Genomic DNA, 15,876 nt, shown 5'->3' on the forward strand with positions numbered 1-15,876 from the left:
TTTCCCATGGTAAATTTTAAAGATTTCTCCCAACTTCCTCCAAGCAGATAGGTATGGATTATAAACAAGCAGTCTACATATGCCCCCAATCCTCAGCTTAGGGAGAACTGGAGAATCCTTCCAGATGCCCAGCCTCCTCCCGTTACATCTGTGGGAGTCAGTTTTCTCCTTGTGAGTATTTTCAGTGTTGTACTTTTATGGTTCTGCTTTTGAAATAGCCAACAAGTTTGAAAACTTGAAAGGTCCATGATACATCTGAAAACTTGTCCACATTTAATGTTGTCCACCCTCCCACCTTTTGTATTTGATTTCAGCATCCTTCCCTGTCTATGGAGGTTGCACTTATCACGGGTCAGAACGGCTCTGTTGTTTAGGTTGAATATCTTTTTAAAAATGTAATCTTCACTCCCCTCATTGACATTCACATTGCCCTGTTATTTGGGAAATACATCATGAGAGAATGGGCAGAGGTAAACTCACGTGGTCGATGGGACTCTTTCTTGGAGATCCTAAGTCCCTGTTAGTAACTGTCCCTTAGAACAAAATGTCTCAGTGGTGACAAAAAATTAAAGTTTGGCTTTGAAGTTATTTCCAATCTTTTTATAATTGTGTTAAGAGTTACTATTGCCTTGAGACTAAACACCAGAACCAAAGCCACCTGGGGAGGAAGGGAGAATGTGGCTTATGTCTGCTTTCTTATAGAACCCGGACCACCCAGCACCCTCTTCCCTACCAGCAAGGGACAGTGGTATCCCATTCAAAGCTCAGAGAAAAACATGCCCTGAATGCATGTCTACAAGCCCAATCTTCCTCCCAGATGACTTTAGCTTGTGTAAGTTGCCATATCCACCACAACAGGTAAAGGTAAGAACGACAGTTAAAATTAAGAGACCATGACTTCATTGTTGTCTGCTCCCCTTCTGTCCTTCTCAATGTGTGCATGTATTTACGTCCATATGCATTCATTTAGTTACGCCCGTTTTTTCTTGGCCGGTAGAAGATGGCACCGGCATCTAGAAGCATAACAAACCTTCATGGGTAAAGTAAGTGAAAGTTCCCAGTTGTCATGATTGCTGAGCTTTCCAATAGTCATTTTTCCATCAACCTTGTTTGTATCTGTTATTCTACAACACTGGGAGACTCTTAACAACCCAGCTGTGACGGCATGTCAGCATCAGCTTCCAACTGCTGACGCCAGTTGCTTTCCCTGCCAAGGCACTGTAGTTCTTAAGCATTTTTCCCCCCCTGGAGAAATGGACTAATTACATATAGTCAGAGTTTGCCTTTTTGGATTGCTTCCTTGAGAGTGTTAGCTTTTCCAAGGGGGAAAAAAAGTCTCAAATGGAGGAAGAACTAACATACTCCTTCCAAGCAGATTTCCACTCTTGCTGAGACATTAGATTCCTAGCCTCATGTCAATATTCATTCATCCTTCTATCTCACCTTGCCTGTAACAGTGCCCTGAACATCTACTCAGCTGTACTCTGGCCCCTTTACACTTGTCAGATCACAGTTGCTCAGGTGAACTATTACACTGCCCTTTAAATATTACCAGCATTTCTCCCTCCCATCCATGAGTCATACTTGAGTCCAGAAGTGAAGTAACCAAGATTGGGAGAGGCGGGTATTGGACTTTCCAAACACCCAACCTTAGTTTAAAGTCTATAGATGTCCACAAATGGAAGAAGTCTGATATCTTTCAACAGATAAGTGTAGCAATGTTGCATGCTCAGAGGTCCCAGGGAACCTAGTCTTTATCATGTACATGTAAGCTTCGGTGTCTCGACCCTTCCTCTGTAGAATAGGCCTTCCTAGGCGTAAGAGGAGCCTTCATTGAAGTTCTGTTTATAGTCACGTTCAGGGTTTGCCCTGTGAACATGAGCTGGTAACCAAGTGGCTCAGTGTCTCCAATTTGGCATTAAGGTCCTAATTAATTTCTTCCATGTCTAGCCACCTTCTGTTTCTATTACCCCAGCTTTCCACTGGTGAAAGCTTAAGTCGTAACACTACCATGTGACAACAGAAATTTCTCCATTTACCACCATTAATGGGGACTTGTTTGTCACTGATGAGTGATATGGCTCCTGGATTCCATTTTTTAGAATCTACTTCAAGCCAGTTTCCATACCTACTGCCCTCCATCATATCCCACAAGATGACCATTATGTGAAAGTGGCTTGTTAAGTGAGAACTGAAAATAGATGGATAAGACAGGTTAGGACAATACACCAAAGGTGACATTTTCCATGAAGTCTCTTGAAGGGCATCTCCATGGATCAAACAAACTAGCATGTTTTTACGGATGACTTCTACTGGAGACAAGGACCTAGAGACCCATGTTTTTGGACATATTAGTTGACTCAGCAATTCAGAATGAATGCTGCTACTTACAGAATAGTTAAATAGAACCACTGCATTTCAACAAGAGCTCTGGGTCAGAGAAAAGACTCCGAACCTTGTCATGAGCCTCACGGGAATGCAAGTGTATCAGGCACAAAGAGGCTGCTGAGTGAAGCTACCTGTTCTACAGCTCTTGCAGGAATGAAAGGATAAGGTACAGACCAGCCATCCTTCATGTGAAGTAAGGTCTAAATTGTCAGGTTAGGAAAAGATTTAAAGTTCAGTTTCATATTTATCAACTCATTGTCAAGACACTAATATTTCCAACAAACCCCACATATGGTTTTGCCATTTCTAAGGTCTTGTATCAGGACACTGTCAGTTTGTGCTACTATAATATATAATAAACACTGGGCCCTTCATAAAAATACACCTTTACGTTTTCAAAGCTACAGAACTCAAATTTCCTTATTAGACAAGAACTTTCTATAAGAGAAGGAGACTACCACAAGGAGACTACAGAAGTGAAGTTCCGTCTTCATCCTACTGGATAAAGCACACATGTTAGCTTGAGGGCTGATTAGCTTTATGTGGAGGAGTTTCATTCTTGACCGAAATGGAGCTAATTTGTCAGGTGCTTTTTCTTATCACACACCTTCATCTGTGACATCATTCCTATGTTGGGCTACCACTTATAGATTATATCTCATTAAGATGTGCACATGGGAAGGGGGGACCTACCAGTGGCCACATTCCTAAAGAAAAGCAGTTCCACCTCTCCAGCAGTCAACTGTCAATGGATACTCAGCTAGGAGTGAAGCCTGAGTCTTCCCAATCTCCACGTTGGAATTTTAACTGACTCAGCTTTAAATGGGGCTATGCATGTAACCACAGCTTCTGTGAGTTCATGTGCAATAGCTATTTGTTTCCAGAGAACAGCACTCTCTTCTCCATCCCCTGGCTTATTTTCACCCCCTCCATTCCACCATATAACCTGAACCTATGGTAGAGTAGGGATTAATAGTGTCCAATCTGAAGTTCAACACTCACATTGCATTCCTGTTTGATATCCCAAGAAATAAGCATCTCTGCATTAAGCACTATCCAACTACATTAAGAAGCTTCTATGACCAAGGAGAGGACCACCACAACTCTATGTATACAAAACTAGAATGTGGAGGCAGTTTGATAACATGGGCTTATGATTCTTTGGCTTTATATTAGAGGAGTTCTGTTTTGGGCTATGACACACATTCTGGGAATTGGATAGATATAACTGAGATAGAAGAACCCCCTCAACCCTGAGACTGTTTCCCTGTACAGGGATCATTTATTTGGTTAGGTTCTCTTTTGACCTTACTGCCCTTGTCTCCTCCCGATGTCAGACCCACACTGCCAGCCTTCTCAGCCTTTGCTGATATTCCAATGGGAGTTTGGCCACACTGCTACAACTCATCTGGTGTCCACAGAGGAAGTCTGTGAAAGACCAACCTAAATCTTAAGAATATCTGAGTGTAAGCATGTAGATGTCGGAGAGCTCACCCATCTCACACTAGTAGAGATTACCTTCTGGCCTTGTGGCACTCCACTGCCTTATCCCTTGCCTGCACACGCTATAAAAATCCAACCGTGTTTATTATCCGTGCTTTCAACAGTTACCCTTTAGATTGATTTGCAAGGTATTAACCTATTATTATTTGTATAGATTTCATGGCCTGAATTGTTTCACCTTGAGATAATTTTGTTTGCATGCATTAGTTACGCACATGAATGGTTCAACGGGATCATTCCGTGAAGCACAAGTGTGGTAACAATGTGTGGTAACAATGAATTGTTTTGGACTTTGTGTGCATGGAAAAGTTTACTCTTACTGTATGGAGAATTGACTTTTATAAGGCTAGATTTAGATATTGGATTCTCAGACTCCCACATTTAATCTTGTATTCCATTTTTTGGTTTTGTTTTGGTTTTGGTTTTTGCTTTTATGGTTTGCCATGGACAAGGTCACCATTGTTTAAGAATTCTCTCCCACTGCCTCTGACTTCTTGCTGGACCGGATGGTAGCCTCTGGACTGCACAGGTGGGTTAGTGGTTGGTTTCTTTTTGGTATTCTATCTGCATATGAATCTGGTCCACAGAGGTATTGAGGGATGTATTTTGTGTATTATTTGTTTTCTATTCTACCTCCCCCTCCCTTTTTCAAATAGTCTACATGCCCTTTGACTTAAGGGCAATTATCCTGCCAGATATTAGGTATGTTCCATTTTTAATTTTCACATTGTCTTTACATTTCAGTTTGCAAAGTTTCTACTAACTAAAAACTTCACAGGTCCTGTCTTTAATTTAAATTTGAGGCAAGGTTGTTTTACACATCAATCCCTGTTCCCTTACCCATCCATCCTCCCCTATCACCCCTACCAAACCCCAGCCCATCCCCTTTCTGATCCCCAGGGAGGGTGAGGCCTTCCATGGGAGCCTTCAAGTCTGTCATCATTTGAGACAGGACCTAGGCCCTCCCCCCCCATGTGTCCGGCTGAGAAAGTATCCCTCTGTGGGATGGGCTCCCAAAGTTCATTTCTATACTAGGGATAAATATTGATCCATAGACTGCCCAGTCCTCCTAACATCCATATTCAGAGGGTCTGAGTGGGTCCTATGCTGGTTTCCCAGCTATCAGACTGGGGTCCGTGAGCTCCCCTTTGTTCAGGGGAGCTGGTTCTGTGCTGGTCCTGACTCCTTTGCTCATCACTCCTTTGTAACTTATTCCAGGAGTCTGGCTACTGTTTAGATGTGGGTGCTGCTTCTGCTTCCATCAGCTACTAGATGAAGGCTCTAAGCTGGCATATAAGGTAGTCATCGATGTCATTGTGGAAGGGCATTAAAGGTAGCCTCTCTTGTTGCTTAGATTGTTGGTTGGCTTCATCCTTGTAGAGCTCTGGGCATTTCCCTAGTGCCAGGTTTCTCCTGAAGTCTATAATGGCTCCCTCTATTATGGTATCTTTATTCTTTCCCTGTCTCAATCTTCCTATTTAATCATACCCACCTCTCCCTTCTCCCCTTCTTTCTCCTAACTCCCTCTCTCCTCCTGCCATGCTCCCTTTCCCCTTCTCCAAAAGACCATGCGTTTCTCTTAGGATCCTTGTTTACTAGCTTTCCTGGCAGTGTGAATTTTAGGTCTAAATTCCTTATGAGTACATAACGTGTTTGCCTTTTTGTTGACTAGCTTACCTCACTCAGGATGGTTTCTTCTAGTTCCATCTATTTCCCTGGGAATTTCAGGATTCCATTGTGTTTTTCTGCTGAGCAGTACTCCATTTTGTAAATGTACCACTTTTTCCCCATCCATTCTTCACTTGAGGGGCATGTAGGTGGCTTCCAGGTTCTTGCTGTTACAAATAATGCTATGAACAAGCTGAACAGATGTCCCTGTTTTATGGGTATATGCCTAAGAGTGGAATTACTGGGTCATTTTCCTGAGGAACTGCCATACTGATTTCCAAAGCCACTGTTTGCACTCCCTCCAGCAGTGGAAGAGTGTTACCCGCCCCCCTTTCTCCACATCCTCTTCAACATAAACTTTGATGTTTGATTTTAGCCATTCTGACAGGATTAAGATGATTCTTAAGAGTTTGATTTGCATTTCCCTGATGGGTAAGGATGTTGAGCACTTTGTTATCTTTCAGCCATTTTAGATTCCTCCATTGAGAATTCTCTAGTTCTGTACCCCACTTTTTAATTGGATTATTTGGTGTTTTGGTGACTAGTTTCTCAGTTCTTTGTATAATTTGGAAGTCAGCCCTCTGTCAGATGTGAGGTTGGTGAATACCTTTTCTTATTCTGTGGGCTGCCATTTTGTCTGTGTCCTTCACCTTAAAGAAGCTTCTCAGTTTCAGGAGGTCCCGTTTATTGTCAATCTATCTCAGTGTCTGTGCTACTGGTGTTATGCTCAGGAAGTGGTATCCTGTACCAGTTTGTTCAAGGGTAATTCCCACTTTCTCTAAGAGGTTCAGTGTGACTAGATTTATGTTGAGGTCTTTGATACATTTGAACTTAAAGTTTGTAGGTGTGTGGGTTGATAACAGGGTTTTCAATTTGGTTCCATTGGTCTACCTGTCTATTTTTGTGCCAACACCAAGCTGTTTTCAGGACTATAGCACTACAATAGAGTTTGAAGTCAGAGATGGTGATGCTCCTGAAGTTCCTTTATTTTACAGGGTTGTTTTGGCTATCCTGGGTCTTTTGTGTTTCCATATAAAGTTGAGTTGTTCTTTCAAAGTTTGAAGAATTGTGGTGGGATTTTTATGTGGATTGCATTAAATCTGTAGATTGCTTTTGGCAAGCTTGCCTTTTTTTTTTTTTTAACACTATGTTGATCCTACCTATCAAGCATGGGAGATCATTTAACTTCTTTAATTTTCTTTAGAGACAAAGTTCTTGCTATGTTCTTGCTATATATGTCTTTCACTTGTTTGGTAAGCATTACCCCAAGATATATTTATGTTGTTTGTTTGTGGCTATTGTAAAAGGTTGACGTTTCTCCAATTTCTCAGTCCCTTTATTGTCTGTTTATAGTAGGTCTATTGATTTTTTTTTAATCTTGTATCCTGTTAATTTTCTGAATGTGTTTCAGCTATAGGAGTTCACTTATGTAAACTATGTTGCTAATAGTGACAGTTTGACTTCTTCCTTTCCAATTTGTATCCCCCTGATCTCCTTTTGTTGTCTTAGATTGCTCTAGCTAGTACCTCAAGTACAATATTGAGGAGATATGGAGAGAGTGGGCAGCCTTCTCTTGTTCCTGATTTTATAGGAATCACATTGAGTTTCTCTCTAGTTTGATGTTGGCTGTTGGTTTGCTGGCTGTTGGTTTGCTGTATATTGCTTTTATAATGTTTAGGTATGCTCCTGTTATCCTTGATCTCTTCCAAGACCTTGAAATCATGAAAGGGTGTTGGATTGTGCCAAAGGATTTTACAGCATCTAGTGAGATCATGTGGTTTCTCTTTCAGTTAATGGTGTATTACCATTGATGGGTTATGTTGAACCATCCCTGCATCCCCAGGATGAAGTCTGTTTGGTCATGGATTTCTCTGATGTGTTCTTGGATTCAATTTGCATCAATATTCATGATGGATTTCTGGGTCAGTCTTAATTGTCTTTGTGTGGCTTGGGTACCCATGTAATTGTAACCTCATAAAGTTTGGCAATGACCCTTCTGCTTCTATTGTATGGAATTATTTTTTGAGTATTGGTATTAGCTGTTCTTTTGAATTTGATAGAATTCGCACGGGAACCATCTGGTCCTAGGCTTTTGTTTTGGAGACTTGATGACTGCTTCAATTTCATTAAAGGTTATAGGTCTATTAATATTGCTTATTTGGCCTTGATTGAATTTGTGATATCCACACAATTGTCCATTTCATTAAATTTTTTGATGAAAACTTCATGTTACTCAAGACTAAAACCATGCTAAATATGGTTAAGTACACTTAAAGCTTTTTACTTGAAAGATAACTAGACATGTAGGAAGCTACAGGAGCAGAAGCAAGCATATTCAATGTGAGGGCAAGTTAATTCATGTAGTATCTAAACTTAAATTGTGTGTTGCATACATCTCCCTTCCGAACTCCTGTCTTGGAAGAGACCCCCCCCCCCAACGCTTTTTTTTTAATGGGTCTTTGAGAACTTAGTTTTTATCCATTATCCTGGAACCCTATTGACAGTGTGCTAAAGGTGCAAAGGGGAAGGAAAAGGGCCACTCAGGATTTAATGAGACATGGGAGGTTCTGATGGCCAGTTACATGGCTTTTTAACTCCAAATTATCTAACCATACTCCCATGCACAGCATACACACAGTATGTGTGCATCTTCATACCTACTATCTTTCTCACCTTTGAAGGCAGATGACCGTTTAGCCACCTGGAATGAGGCTTGTAGCTGTGATAATGGCATGCTCAAAGCAACAGGAATTGGGGAAGGCTGAACAGTTTGAATGCCTTTGACCATTGATACAGACTGAAGCACCAACCAACTATGAACTACATAGAATAAGCTCTTTATAGTTACCCATGAAAATAGAGCTGTGGCATAAGATATAATCAAACTATAGGTCACTAGCCAGAGTTGAGCTTTATATCCCTCCTACCTTCCCCTGAGGTAGGGTTTTTCTTTCTAGTTCATCTATTCATGTTGAGTTAGAATTGCACACAAGTCCCAGAGGCTATGTCTTGTGTACAGAAGTAAACACATCCACAGGAGAAAATCCAAAGATGGAACCCCAACCTCTCCCTTCTCCATGTGAGGCTGGCTTCTTAACATATCGTACTGTGTTGAAGTTTTCTCTGGAATTAACTGAGGGTATATCAAACATTAGTTATAAACAGATGGTGTTAACTCATGACACATTAAACATTTACATAAAACATTACCCAGAAACAGTAGGTATGGTGTGAAATGAGACCATGATTGCATGAAATTCCATCAACAAGTTCATACACAATTAAATGGATTAGATTTTCCACTGAACATTTCTTGGCACCTAGTTGTCAACCTTGCCATAAAATATCCAGTAAATATTGTCCCATTTGTCATAAAGTCAGGTAACCAAGAGTCTACAGAGTAAGTAGTTATTTATCTCTGAAGTCTTGGTACCTCTCACAAGGTAGGAATTATCAGATCGGTGGCAGCATCACACCCTCACAAAAATCCAGGGTTACATAAAATTACAGAGCAACATTCCTGGAAAGAACTCTAAAGTGAAGCATGGGCAATGGGATATACTTAGAATATAGGTGTTCAAAGTCTAATTGCCTACACTAGCCAATATTCTTGAGTACAATAATCTGATTATACCCACTTTAAACTTAAATACTGTAGCTATCATTTATTACTATAAGGTTGTGTGTCCTGAAATGCCAGGCTTAGAATTCATGAAGTGGCAGCACTTTAAATTTATAGCAAGTTGAATTTGAAAGTTGACATCAGCTACTTCTTGAAAGATCTTCAACTTTTGTTTGGCAATAAGGAAAGGTGAGCCACCTTAGACTCCCCATGCCGCCAAGTCTGCATTAAAACTCTGGGGAAGAGAAGCCCATATTTTTCATTCTGCACATAAATTGTAGCTCTGTTGGAAGCACAAGGACCAAGGTCATTTCAGATGGATGGATGTGATAAAGCTGTGTGACCTAGCACATAGCCATCTCCTGAGACTTCAAGGGAGCTTGCTTATGAGAACAGCTCAACAGCATCCATTCATCATGGGTAGAGGAGTGGATCTTCATTTGTGACCAGCACTGATTCTGTTTATATTCTGGGGAAAATTCTGCCTGGCTTTAAATCTCGTGTTTGTTATTTGCAACTGTATTCGTTTGAGTGAGAAACATGCTCCCATAGGCTAATGTTTGGGACACCCCCCCCCCAGTTAGTGGTACTGTTGGGAAGGTTATGCCAACACTTATAAAATAGAATTATCTCTTGAAGTACCACAGAAAGTAGGGTCTGAGAAGAGTATTCTTTTCCAACTTCCTATTCTTTCCTGCAAATGTGATTAGCCACATTTTCCCCACTATAATGGACTCTAGCCCTCTGGAAACCATAAGCTATATCTTAAGTTGCTTTTAGTCATAGTAACTAGTAGACTGTAGGTCATGTGACTTTCCTCCAGGAAAATGTAAATCACCAGCTAGTACCTGAAGCAGAAAGGGCCACAGACATAATGTCCTTCTCTTGGAGATCAGCTTAGGTAGTTGCTCTCTTGGATAACTCTCCCAGACAACTTACAGGAGCTGTATCCCTGAGACATCTACCCACAACATGAGAGGATTCAAGGAATCTGCATCACTGAAACATCTAAGCTACAGTTTACAGACAAGCTATCCCACTGAGGAGTTCCTCTCCCAAGTCAACATACTGACTATGTAACCATAGAGTGGAAGGCCCCATTTAAGAATTTCATCTACTTGAGTCCTAGAGGAGATCCACATCTTGCAAAAGATATGAGTGTTCCTGACCAATTGTCTGCAGGAGACATCTCAAACTCTCAAAGGCAGCAGTGGTCAAAGACTAACCCTGGAGGAAATGGCTACACTCCAGCTCTAAAACCTTATTTTACATGGCAGACATTTATCTATTCATGATGGACATAGGACAGTCATTAAGATATAGCACAGTGGTCAGCACAGATGAGGCCAACTTAGACCCAAGCAAACACTGAGCCTCTACTATGTCATCTGAAATAATCACTAAGTTTTGTCAAGTATTGATTAGCAAGGTCTAGATCAGTTTTAAGGGGTTTGGTTCTTAAATTCTCACTTATTCTGGAGACTAATTTGGAATTTTGTATTTAGGGCACCATCATTAGTCTCCGGTTGTATTTAAATGGCAGTGCTTTTATAGTATGATTAAAACTTAATGGTAATGTTAATCACTTCTGCCCACTATAGATAACAGGACTGGTGTTAAGATAAGGTAACTTGCTCAAGTATATTACACGGTTGAGGAAGATTTTTAATTAAGTCTTATTCCTGGTCTGTACATGTGCAAACACTTCCAATTTCCCCCTAGGAGCAAAGGTTTTCTTCATTAAAATTGATTTATGAGATTTTTTTTGCTTACACTTGACTAAACTGTCAGACAAGTGAATTGAAGCCTGCCCCCTTTTTCCCTGAGGCAGTTCAGCTACAGAAAACTGGCACCAGGCTTAAAGTTGTGGTATTTCAGAGCCTGTGCCTGCTACCATGCTTGCAACACTGATGGTAATGGACCTCTAGCCCCCCTCTGAACCTTAAGTCCAAATAAACTCTTTAAACATTTTTAACCAAGGCACTACAAAACCCAGAAATCGGTAAAGGAATGGTATGGAGGATCCATGGCTAGAAATTACTTTCTAGAAAGTGTTGTATACATAGTTGGTGACTAAAATAACTTTCTTATTTCCCCTCCATGCCAGAGAGGCTAGGAAGAATAAAGTTCTTGGTTTGTATATTGTTTGGGAGCATTATCGAGGTTTTCCTTCATAACTCTCCAATGTACCCACCCCAGAGTGTGCCTGTCTCAAGAGAGGAGCTGGAGAGCGAACTAGAAACAGGGTCTTCTGGACCAAGTCTATTTCAGGAAAGCCTGTTAAGTGCTGCCACTTCCCCACTTCCTCTCCCCCCAGGTGTTTCCAACGGTTCCCCCTCAACTCAGCCCTGTTCATGAGAAGCCCCTTTGCCCTATGACTCTCTTCCATGCCTCCCATTCACAGAAAAGCATATCTGAGCTGATCTGTTGCAACAACACCTATTAATGAGGCAGTACTCAAACAGGTAAGAGGCACGCACCAGAGGGCAATCTTCAAGCTCCATGAAGAGTCAAGGTTCAGTTGTGTAGGGGCTCGGTCATACAAGAGTTCGAAGTCGTGTATTCACATAGTTCCCGTTTACTCATGAGCTCTAGGATGTTAGTGGATTTCAGCCATTTCCTAGGAAGGAACCACAGCTTCTCGCAGATCAGATTCTCACTCCTGTTGCCAGTGGCTTTAACCTTCGATTTCACCTGCTCGTGTGCCCACGATCAGTTATGCCTTTCCCCGCTAAGTCAATGGAACCTCTCTATTCTGTCAACTTGACAACAATCTAGACATAACTGGGGAGGGATCTTAATTGAAGCATTGCCTCTGTAAGATTGGCCTGCAGTACACATTAGGACATTTTATTGATTAACAATTGATATGAGCAGGCCCAGACTATTATGAGTAGTGCCTGGGCAGATGGGTCCCTAGGGTGTATAGAAAGTGTACATGGGAACAAGCCGGTAAACATTGCTCCCTTGCATTGTCTCTGCTTTACTTTCTGTCTCCAGGTTCCTGTTTTAACTTCAATGATGAATTATCACATGGAAATACAAGCCCAAGTAATCCCTTCCCTCTCCCATGTTGCCTCTTTGTCATGAAATTTTAATCACAGAAATGTAAAAGCAACTGGAACATGCCTTTTCAGTTAGCTACGGGTGGCTTGTGGACATGTGTTATGCCACACAGAAGTACCCTATTCAGACAATCCTGTGGTTGGGCTCAACAGTTCACTTTTACTAAGGTGACCTCAGACTTCCTTGCAGCAATTATTTTTCACTCTAAACGTAGTGAAAATAAAATGCTAGCCGTGGTAACTCAGCCTCTACTCAGGGAAGTTTAGGTGACCCAAAGAAGTTAAACATAACCAAACCAAAAGACAGAAAACCTTAGCTCATATAACACCCCCCCCAGAATGCTTGTCCATTGTCAGGATATGGGGATATGGATTTTGATTTGACAGTTTACCTTAGGAAAGTGGCTGGTTAGTTCTACACAGTGGTGTTTCATCAGGTCACTTGTCCTCTGGAGGATAAAGAGCCAGTGAAGATCCTGTGGACATTTTCTTGATTTGATTAGCCAACTTTGAACATGGAAGCTTGGAGATTGGACACCAAAACCCCCAGACCTAGAGAACAAGATCAATATTCAAGCAGGTGGAACAGGGAGAGACAAAGGCCAGAGCTAGGGGGTGTGTTACTCAGAAACAGCCGGTTTTGAAGTTTGGGCATATCCATGTTCTGTATATGTCCTCAGATGTTCCATTTGTCACCAGCACCAAATCTAATGATTACCTCTCCATGTGCAGTCATTGTTCCTGCCGTCCACATTCTAAAGAAGACCCTATACCAAATGGCATCGCATACCCCTAGATGGTTAGAAGCTGGTGTCCAATGGCCAGAGTTATAAGAACCACAGTTGAAGTCTCTTGTCCTTAAATCAGTGCTGTTTTCAAGAACTGAGAGTGACTATGCACCTTACCCCAGAGTTCTATACAAAGCCATCAGGCAGGGTAAAGGACTGACGTCTTGACTTTTTAGACATGAAAAGACACTTCCCTGACCCAGCCTCCTGGCATCTGAAGGTGGTGTTGGTAAAGATGCAATGAATCTTCTATAAGATGTGAGCTTTGATGTGACAGATTCCAGGTCTCTGTCTCCAAAAAGGAGTTATGAGTAAGCTATTTAAAGCCTACCCAATACTGTAAACTCAGGACAAGGCTATGGGGTTATTAGTTTGGGACATGTTACATTTGTTTATGCTGAGGAATATTTAATGATGTCAAGACGTTACACATTCTTTTATGTAGCATTTGCCTGCCTAAAACACCCGATTGCTCTACAATGCCTGAACCACCAATAGCGAGGCAGGAGGGAGAAATAGGTGGGGCTGGTGGGAAGAGAACAGGTTTTATCTGTGGGAGAGAGGGAAGCCAGAAAGAGAAGGATGCCAGGGGCCAGCCACGCAGCTACACAGCCAGCCACATTAAGATAGAATAAAGGTAAAAAGCCCAGAGAAAAGTGTAGTTAAGAGAGAAATGGGATAAATTTTAAGTTAGAAAGAAGCTAGCTAGAAACAAGCCAAATTAAAGGCCAGGCATGGATAAGAATAAGTCTCCTTGTATTTAATTTGGGAGCTGGTGGTGGGCCACCAAAGAGTGAAAACAAGACAAGACACTCCAGGGCAAGGGAACATAAAACAAGATCTCCTGGGTCTGTTCATCTGTGTCCCTGGCCTAAGAGGTCTTAGTTTTGAAACCAACCCAAAACGTAGCCAAATCATACAACAGCCTGGGCATGACCAGGCCAAGAAGCAGTTAGAAGTGAAAGGTTGAAGTGGAGGGATCTGAAGAGCCCTGGGTCTATGTGCTTGAGAACCATGAGAACCACTCCAGTTATTTCAAACTGGGCTGAGTGCTGTGACCTTGGTGAGAATATGTGGACTGAAACAATGCTGTATACAGCTGCACCTACAGACTGGAGAGCAGCAGTGCATGAACAGGTGAAGGAGATGCGGAGGAACCCACGCACGGCCTTACAAGACTAGGAATGGATTCTCTAAACCTCACTCAGGAAGAGCCTTGGATATGAAACCCAGCTAGGACCAAACAGTGCCCACACTGAGGCTGGACTAACAAAGACGATCAACAGTATCCTCTCCCCTACCCCAACACACACACACACACACCCCCCAGAAAAAAAAATCCCATGTTCATTTGTGATTCAGACAAAGGCAAAGTAGCAGCTAGGCAGCCAGGATTTATAATGGTCGGTCTGATAGTGACTGGGAAACAGCCAGGTTCAGAGACACAAAGCAAGTGGTGGATACAGTGACTGAGGAAAGGGAGAATTAAGAGCTGGGAAGTTGACTTTGCGAGAGGGAACTGTTATGAAGATGGATGGTGATGTTGCTAGTACACTTAATGTCAATTGAATTTTATAATTAAACATTAACGTTTGTAAAAGGTTAACAAAACACGATTATTGAAACACTTCAAAGCAAATAAAAGTCAGGGGATATCATGAGGATAGGCTGTAAATATTTTGTATTTACTACACTATAAAAATGTAACAGTCTACCATTCTCAGGGAGCCCTCAAAATATTTGAAAACAGACTAACTCATTAAAAAGATCTGTGCCAAGCCTATGGGATTAAAAGCACGGGAACTGCCAGATCACTTTCTCAAACCCCGGGCCTACATCCTACATTTTGCTCAATAACTGGCAAGTTTGAATGATAAATGTCCCTCATAACCTCTAGCATTTTGATGCTTAGTCCCTGGTTGGTGGTGCTATTTGGGGAAGCTTGGGGTGGGGGTTAGTTGGCCTGGTCTAATTGGAGGCAATATGTCACTGGAGGCAGGCTTTGCAGAGTTTAACGACTGCCACCAATTCTAGTTTGCTCTCGACATCATAGCTGTGTGCTTCAAGATATGAGCCTTCAGGTTCTCCAGCTGCTATACCAGCTGTCATGCTTACTTGCTATGATGGAGGAATCTTAAACTTCCCAGGAGCTGTAAGCCCAAAGGAAACCTTGGGCTTTGGACATGGCTTTATTACAGCATCAGAAAACACAACTGAAAATGCCAAGCAAACTTGAATTCATATACCGAGTTCCCGATGCCTATATGTCATCTTAGTGGGTTCAGTGGCCAAGCTTGGGTTAGTAATTACCTTTCTTTAGGTAAAGGATAATCAGGTTAAGATGCTGAAAGCCACCACCCTGCTGACCTTGTATGGTAATTCATCAGTATCCAGTCTCTTCTCTAAAGGGTCCCAGCTCTTTCTAGAGCCCCGTGTGCAGAGGAGCTCCTGCGAAACCACCTCCCATCAATCCAGAGGCTATGTATAGCATCTACACAAATGCTAGGAGTGAAGTGGGAGGATACTGGACCTTCCTGAGTCAGCACCAGAGACCCGTGTCACCTCTAGAGTCCCCATGAGTCATGGAGTGTTTTGGATTCTAACATGGCTTATGTTGAAAATGTATCACAAGATTACGTCTCTATTTCTGTATAATCTAGCCATGTTTCAACTGCATAAGTAAGAATCTAGAGCTACCTCTTTCTACATTGTTTGCTAGGAGCCGTGTTAAAGCTTCTGCAAGAATTCAAGTTTCTGAATTTATAGTGCACACTAGTAGCTCTCGAGTCAAGTCAAGGTGACAAGACCTGGACAACAGATTACATCACTCCATTACACACAA

The sequence above is a fragment of the Phodopus roborovskii genome, unplaced genomic scaffold (assembly GCF_943737965.1).
Source record: "Phodopus roborovskii unplaced genomic scaffold, PHOROB, whole genome shotgun sequence".
In the NCBI taxonomy this organism is placed as follows: domain Eukaryota; kingdom Metazoa; phylum Chordata; class Mammalia; order Rodentia; family Cricetidae; genus Phodopus; species Phodopus roborovskii.